This window comes from Oncorhynchus mykiss, chromosome 8 (genome assembly GCF_013265735.2).
Source record: "Oncorhynchus mykiss isolate Arlee chromosome 8, USDA_OmykA_1.1, whole genome shotgun sequence".
NCBI lineage: Eukaryota > Metazoa > Chordata > Actinopteri > Salmoniformes > Salmonidae > Oncorhynchus > Oncorhynchus mykiss.
Window position 1 is genome coordinate 44978218 of NC_048572.1, and position 6852 is coordinate 44985069.

The 6852-nt window shown below is 44.0% G+C and overlaps 1 long non-coding RNA gene across 1 annotated transcript; it reads right to left on the bottom strand.

Moving 5' to 3' along the window:
- Nucleotides 1-2751: 2751 nt before the first annotated feature.
- Nucleotides 2752-6051, bottom strand: LOC110529115. Its single transcript, XR_002474328.2, has 3 exons — nucleotides 5614-6051; nucleotides 3487-3565; nucleotides 2752-3393 (listed from the first exon to the last, which is right to left on the bottom strand). It is a non-coding gene; the product is annotated as an uncharacterized LOC110529115 (long non-coding RNA).
- Nucleotides 6052-6852: the final 801 nt, after the last annotated feature.

Consider the following 6852-nt stretch of genomic DNA (forward strand, 5'->3'; position numbering starts at 1 on the left):
TTATTATTGACTAAAGGAAGACAAGCTACCTAAATGTGGTTTATCAGCTAGTACTGAAGCAGGACACGTTTTTGAGTTGTGTTTTTAAAATAAACTACTGCAGCATAAATACTGGAGGCTGAAACAGGAGGGGTCAGGAGACACTGTGGCCCCATCCGAGGACACCCCCGGACAGGGCCAAACAGGAAGGATATAACCTCACCCACTTTGCCAAAGCACAGCCCCCACACCACTAGAGGGATATCTTCAACCACCAACTTACCATCCTGAGACAAGGCCGAGTAGAGCCCACAAAGATCTCCGCCACGGCACAACCCAAGGGGGGGACGCCAACCCAGACAGGAAGGTCACATCAGTGACTCAACCCACTCAAGTGACGCACCCCTGTAATAGGGTTAGAGGCAGAGAATCCCAGTGGAAAGAGGGGACCCGGCCAGGCAGAGACAGCACGGCCAGACTACACTCAATCATATGACACACTGAAGAGATGAGTCTTCAGTAAAGACTTAAAGGTTGAGACCGAGTTTGCGTCTCTTACATGGGTAGGCAGACCATTCCATAAAAATTGAGCTCTATAAGAGCCCTGCCTCCAGCTGTTCTAGTGACAATTAGGAGGGACAATTAGGAGGCCTGCGTCTTGTGACCGTAGCGTGCGTGTAGGTATGTACGGCAGGACCAAATCAGAGAGATAGATAGGAGCAAGTGTAACAGTACAAATTTAGACCGTCCCCTCGCCCATAGCCGGGCGCGAACTAGGGACCTTCTGCACACATCAACAGTCACCCTCGAAGCATCGTTACCCATCGCGCCACAAAAGCCGCGGCCCTTGCAGAGCAAGGGGAACTACTACTTCAAGGTCTCAGAGCAAGTGATGTCACTGATTGAAACGCTACTTAGCGCCCACGCTAACTAAGCTAGCCGTTTCACATCCGTTACACTCACCCCCCTTTTGACCTTCCTCCTTTTTCCGCAGCAACCAGTAATCCGGGTCAACAGCATCAATGTAACAGTACAAATTTAGACCGTCCCCTCGCCCATACCCGGGCGCGAACCAGGGACCTTCTGCACACATCAACAGTCACCCTCGAAGCATCGTTACCCATCGCTCCACAAAAGCCGCGGCTCTTGCAGAGCAAGGGGAACTACTACTTCAAGGTCTCAGAGCAAGTGACGTCACTGATTGAAACGCTACTTAGCGCCCACGCTAACTAAGCTAGCCGTTTCACATCCGTTACACAAGCCCATGTAATGCTTTGTAGGTTAGCAGTAAAACCTTGAAATCAGCCCTTGCCTTGACAGGAAGCCAGTGTAGGGAGGCTAGCACTGGAGTAATATGATCAACATTTTGGTTCTAGTCAGGATTCTAGCAGCCGTATTTAGCACTAACTGAAGTTTATTTAGTACTTTATCCGGGTAGCCGGAAAGTAGAGCATTGCAGTAGTCTAACCTAGAAGTGACAGTTGATTTGTCAGAGGACAAACCATTCACAGATACAAACTGATATCTTTCCGACAGATAAGATCTAAACCAGACCAGAACTTGTCCGTGTAGACCAATTTGGGTTTCCAATCTCTCCAAAAGAATGTGGTGATCGATGGTATCAAAAGCAGCACTAAGGTCTAGGAGCACGAGGACAGATGCAGAGCCTCGGTCTGATGCCATTAAAAGGTAATTTACCACCTTCACAAGTGCAGTCTCAGTGCTATGATGGGGTCTAAAACCAGACTGAAGCATTTCGTATTCATTGTTTGTCTTCAGGAAGGCAGTGAGTTGCTGCGCAACAGCCTTTTCTAAAATTTTGAGAGGAATGGAAGACTCGATATAGGCCAATAGTTTTTTATATTTTCTGGGTCAAGGTTTGGCTTTTTCAAGAGAGGCTTTATTACTGCCACTTTTAGTGAGTTTTGTACACATCCGGTGGATAGAGAGACGTTTATTATGTTCAACATAGGAGTGCCAAGCACAGGAAGCAGCTCTTTCAGTAGTTTAGTTGGAATAGGGTCCAGTATGCAGCTAAGGTTTAGAGGCCATGATTATTTTCATAATTGTGTCAAGAGATATACTACTAAAACACTTCAGCGTCTCTCTTGATCCTAGGTCCTGGCAGAGTTGTGCAGACTCAGGACAACTGAGCTTTGAAGGAATACGCAGATTTAAAGAGGAGTCAGTAATTTGCTTTCTAATAATCATGATCTTTTCCTCAAAGTTCATGAATTTATCACTGCTGAAGTGAAAGCCATCCTCTCTTGGGGAATGCTGCTTTTTAGTTAGCCTTGCGACAGTATCAAATAGGAATTTCGGATTGTTCTTATTTTCCTCAATTAAGTTGGAAAAATAGGATGATCGAGCAGCAGTAAGGGCTCTTCGGTACTGCACGATACTGTCTTTCCAAGCTAGCTGGAAGACTTCCAGTTTGGTGTGGCGCCATTTCCGTTCCAATTTTCTGGAAGCTTGCTTCAGAGCTCGGGTATTTTCTGTGTACCAGGGAGCTAGTTTCTTATGAAAAATGTTTTTCGTTTTTAGGGGTGCAACTGCATCTAGGGTATTGCGCAAGGTTAAATTGAGTTCCTCAGTTAGGTGGTTAACTGATTGTTGTCCTCTGGCGTCCTTGGGTAGACAGAGTGAATCTGGAAGGACATCAAGGAATCTTTGTGTTGTCTGTGAATTTATAGCATGACTTTTGATGTTCCTTGGTTCGGGTCTGAGCAGATTATTTGTTGCAATTGCAAACGTAATAAAATGGTGGTCTACAACATATCAGCTTTCGAACAGGGTAGACTAATGTGCACGATCATTTCATTTTTGGAATATTTACATTCCATCAAAGCCTATTAGGGTAAAATAACTTCAGGCATTACCCAGTACTATATAGTACTGCTTCAAAGGAATAGTGTTCCGATTCCTTCTGCTTTATTTTCACACAATTGTGTCTTGCAGAAGGGAACTATGATGAGGAGCTTGGAGTGGGCAAGGGGGAGGCTGATGAAACAGCAGAGAAGACCTGATTCATCAAGTATCACAGTTAATTCTGATAATTCTCACCTGGTTGGCATGCACAACACGACAAGGTATTCAACATTAAGCCCAATAAAATATAACATTTTATTAAAACATGTATCCCAATTTACTAGTCAAGCAACGTTGAAATGTTATGAACTACAAACAATCTATGGTTCTTTGAGTCAATGAATCAATTGAAAGTGACTACAATTAGAAATTATTTCAAAACCACTGTGCCAGTAAAGGAGACAAAAAAAGGAATCTGCTTATATGGTTCTGTTTACATTTTTTCAGACACTTCAATCCGACACTTGTTAATGTTTGATGTCAGGCAAAACGTCTTCAGCCACCGTAGGATGGAGAGCCGCTGGTTGGCATTTTTGACTGCAGTGTCTGTGGGTGTACCAGGAAAAGATGTTAGAAGTTAGGTTCCCATGATATTGAAGCTTCTTACCATCTCCACTGTAAATTATACATTTTACGTACGTCATATTTTATAGATCTGCTTTCAACACCATCCTGACCCACAAACTGGTTAGCAGACTCAGGCCTCTGGGTGCAAACCCTGTAATACCAAATACATTTTTTATATTATCACAAGAATGTGTATCCCCAGAATGGACCCAACAACTAAACAAACTGACGACACTACCATGGTACACCTAATCACCAGTGATCATGAGTACATGAAGGAGCTGTGGGATCTGACATAATGGTGATAGGACAAGTCTCAGTGTAGGCAAAACAAAGTAGATGGTGATACTTGACCATTTTCCCATCTACTGTACATTGACATGGAGATGATCAGCAGCTTCAAGTTCCTGGGCACTAATCTTTTCTGCCCTCAGTCACTTCACACAAAAAGTCCCACCAGTGCTTCTCCACTACCCTCATCAACTTGCTGCACCATGACCTGTGTACCAACTACAGTGTCTGTTTTTATTGCCATAACACATGTAAATGAAATGTCCATATTTACTGTAAGATGTATTTATGGTAACATAGTCCCTTAAAATACAGTTCAAGTCGGGAATTAGCATACACGTCAGCCAAATAAATTCATGTTAACTCAGTTTTTCAGAATTCCTGACATTTAATCCTAGTAAAAATTCCCTGTTTTAGGTCAGTTAGGATCACCACTTTAATTTGAAATGTCAGAATAATAGTAGAGATTTATTTCAGCTTTAATTTCTTTCATCACATTCCCAGTGGGTCAGAAGTTTACATACACTCAATTAGAATTTGGTAGCATTGCCTTTAAATTGTTTAACTTAGGTCAAAGTTTCGGGTAGCCTTCCACAAGCTTCCCACAATAAGTTGGGTGAATATTGACCCATTTCTCCTGACAGAGCTGGTGTAACTGAGTCAAGTTTGTCGGCCTCCTTGCTCGCACAAGCTTTTTCAGTTCTGCCGACAAATTTTCTATGGGATTGAGGTCAGGGCTTTGTGATGGCCACTCCAATACCTTGACTTTGTTGTCCTTTTTAAGCCATTTTGACACAACTTTGGAAGTACGCTTGGGGTCATTGTCCATTTGTGATCAAGCTTTAACTGATGACTTGAAATGTTGCTTCAATATATCCACAAAATTTCCCTTCCTCTTGATGCCATGTATTTTGTGAAGTGCACCAGTCCCTCCTGCAGCAAAGCATCACCACAACATGATGCTGCCATCCCCAGTGCTTCACGGTTGGGATGGTGTTCTTCGGCTTGCAAGCGTCCCCCTTTTTCCTCCAAACACAATGATGGTCATTATGGGCATTTTTATTTTTATTTCATCAGACCAGAGTACATTTCTCCAAAAAGTATGACCTTTGACCCCGTGTGTAGTTGCAAACCGTAGTCTGTTTTTTTATGCGGTTTTGGAGCAGTGGCTTCTTCCTTGCTGAGCGGCCTTTCAGTTTATATTGATATAGGACTTGTTTTACTGTGGATATAGATAATTTGGTACCTGTTTCCTCCAGCATCTTCAAAGGGGTCTGAGCTGTTGTTCTGGGATTGATTTGCACTTTTCGCACAAAAGTACGTTCATCTCTAGGAGACAGAACGTGTCTCCTTCCTGGGCGGTATGATGGCTGCGTGGTCCCATGGTGTTTATACCTGCGTACTATCGTTTGTACAGATGAACGTGGTACCTTCAGGCATTTGGAAATTGCTCCCAAGGATGAACCAGCCTTGTGGGGGTCTACAATTTTTTTTCTGAGGTCTTGGCTGATTTCTTTTGATTTTCCCATGATGTCAAGCAAAGAGGCACCGAGTTTGAAGGTAGACCTTGAAATACATCCACAGGTACACCTCCAATTGACTCAAATTATGTCATTTAGCCTATCAGAAACTTCTAAAGCCATTACATAATGTTCTGGAATTTTACAAGCTGTTTAAAGGCACAGTCAACTTAGTGTATGTAAACTTCTGACCCACTGGAATTGTGATACAGTGAATGAATCTGTCTATAAACAATTGTTGGAAAAATAACTTGTGTCATGCACAAAGTAGATGTCCGACTTGCCAAATCTATAATTTGTTAACAAGAAATTTGTAGAGTGGTTGAAAAGCGAGTTTTAATGACTCCAACCTAAGTGTATGTAAACCTCTGACTTCAACTACACGTACCTTCTCGAACTTCTCTCTGAAGTCATTTTCCGCCATTTCTTTCAGTTCTGGCACAGGAGGTTGTAGGCCGCACACTTGCCGGTATAGCCTCTCTGAAATACATTTTGGCTATACTCCCCCATGTACCAGACAGACAGCAATCATGCGGCCCACCTGCTTGTATACGCAATACGTGTTGTCACACAAAAGACAAACAGTAAATACAGGACACATTACATAACATGCAAAAATCAAATGTCTTACTCAAGTCATACATATTTCCATAAACAAACGTGTCTTTGTTGGTGTAAGTGTAACTCACCTTGAGAGTTGCTAGAAAGGCATTTTTGCCAGTCAGGTCCCTCAAATATTGCAGAGGAATTGTCACGTTCTGACCTTAGTTCTTTTGTTATGTCTTTGTTTTAGTATGGTCAGGGTGTGAGTTGGGTGGGTTGTCTATGTTAGTTTTCCTATGACTTGCTATTTCTGTGTTTGGCCTGGTATGGTTCTCAATCAGAGGCAGCTGTCAATCATTGTCCCTGATTGAGAACCATATTTAGGTAGTCTGTTTTCTATTGTGTTTCGTGGGTGATTATTTTCTGTTATCTGTTGTGTGTCTGCACCAGCCAGAACTGTTTTCGGTCGTTCTCTTTGTTAGTTTTGTTATTTCCGTGTTCATTTAATAAATATGGGCACATACCACGCTGCACCTTGGTCCTCCTCTTCTTCCCACGAAAGCCGTTACAGAATCACCCACCACCTAAGGACCAAGCAGCGTGGTAACGGGCAGCAGCAGCAGAAGCGAGATCTGGACTATGTTATAACATGGGACGAAATAGAGAGGTGGTCGGTCGACCCAGGGAGAGTGCCGGAGCCCGCCTGGGATTCTCTGGAACAATGTGAGGAGGGATACTGGAGAATGGAGTTGGCACGGCGGTCAAGGAAGCCCAAGAGGCAGCCCCAAAAATGTATTGGGAGGGGCACATGGTGAGTGTGGATAAGTCAGGTAGGAGACCTGTGCCAACTCCCTGTGCTTACCGTGGAGAGAGAGGGACCGGGCAGGCACCGCGTTATGCCGTGAGGCGCACGGTGTAACCGGTGCGCAGGCATAGCCCGGTGCGATACATAGCAGCGCCCCGTATCGGCCGGGCAAAAGTGGGCATCGAGCCAGGTGCCATGAAGCCGGCTCAGCACATCTGGTCTCCAGTGCGTCTCCTCCGGCCGGGGTACATGGCACTAGCCTTACGCATGGTGTCCCCG